General features: G+C 35.1%; 1 pseudogene; it reads right to left on the reverse strand.

The window, feature by feature from the left end:
* Positions 1 to 213: 213 nt before the first annotated feature.
* Positions 214 to 768, reverse strand: LOC149492746 (uncharacterized; annotated as a pseudogene).
* Positions 769 to 1,239: the final 471 nt, after the last annotated feature.

Here is a 1,239-nt window from a genome sequence, read left to right on the forward strand (position 1 = left end):
CGATTATTGGTGTTTCCGTTTCATTATAAACGAGGGGTGCCATAGAGGCGAACTTACATCTCATCCTTTGATTCGATCCGTATCACCCCATCACCAACAACTACATCAATTGTTCTCAGCTTAGGTTTCTGAACCTTTTTCTTTTTTTGAACCCTTTTATGACTAGAAGCATAACCTTGTCAGTATTAAGCACAACAACTTGAGAAGATGGTCTCATAATAGTTTCTGCAGCAGTGTCATATTGTAATTAAGGCAAAAAAGTTAAAAATTGTCAGGAAGTGTTTGCTGAACCATCTCCACCTGTGATTCCTTATCAATCTCAAGAGCTAGGATCCCTAGTTCATTTAAAAGGCTAATCATTTGCAAAACATGATCCCTAACTGGAGACCCCTGAGCCATCTCGGCAGTCAACAGAGCTTGCATGGCAGTTTGTTTAGCTGCCCGAGCATGATCTCTGAACATTTGCACAAGGCTTTCCAGGATATCATAGGGAGTTTTCATGGATTGAAGCCGATTTTGCAATACATTCGACATGGATGCTAGAATGTAACATTGTGCCATCTCATCAGCCTTAATCCACCTTTTGTATGGTTTTACTTCCTCCTCAAAGGCACCATCCGTAGGTTTTTCTAGACACACCTCAGTAAGCACAAACTTATATTCCTCAGCAGTTAACAAAATGTCTAGGTTCCTCTTCCAGTCAACATAATTAGGACCCTCTAGCTTATTTTGGGTGAGTATAATGGTAAGTAGGTTAAAGGATGACATATTGAATCTGAAATACATTACATTCATAAAATCATCATCACAATAGTATATTAATAACATAATAAGACTGAATTTAAAGCCACAGTTGCAATATCACATATAATTACAAAATCATACAATTGCATCTATATATTTAAATAAACTTAGCAAGCATTATACCAACAATCACGAAGAGTAAATCTCGATGTGAATTATTACTACTCATTGTAAATGCTAATCGTATAGTGAAATATATAAAGGGACATTTTAGTCCTAAAAGAAATAAAAAAAACTCAAATAAAGAGACATTGCTATTAATTATAGCCAAGTGTTTTTTATTACCTAAACTAGTTCCATTGTCACTTAATTAAAATTCTCAGATAGGGAATAAATCAATATGGACAAACACTAGAAAGCTATACATAGTGAACTTATAACACAGCTTATTCAATGTGGAATTAAAATAGAGTTACTTCACATATCCTCACCCAC

Source organism: Jatropha curcas, chromosome 11 (assembly GCF_041381405.1).
Source record: "Jatropha curcas cultivar XTBG-Jc1 chromosome 11, XTBG_Jcur_1.0, whole genome shotgun sequence".
NCBI classification, from domain to species: Eukaryota; Viridiplantae; Streptophyta; class Magnoliopsida; order Malpighiales; family Euphorbiaceae; genus Jatropha; species Jatropha curcas.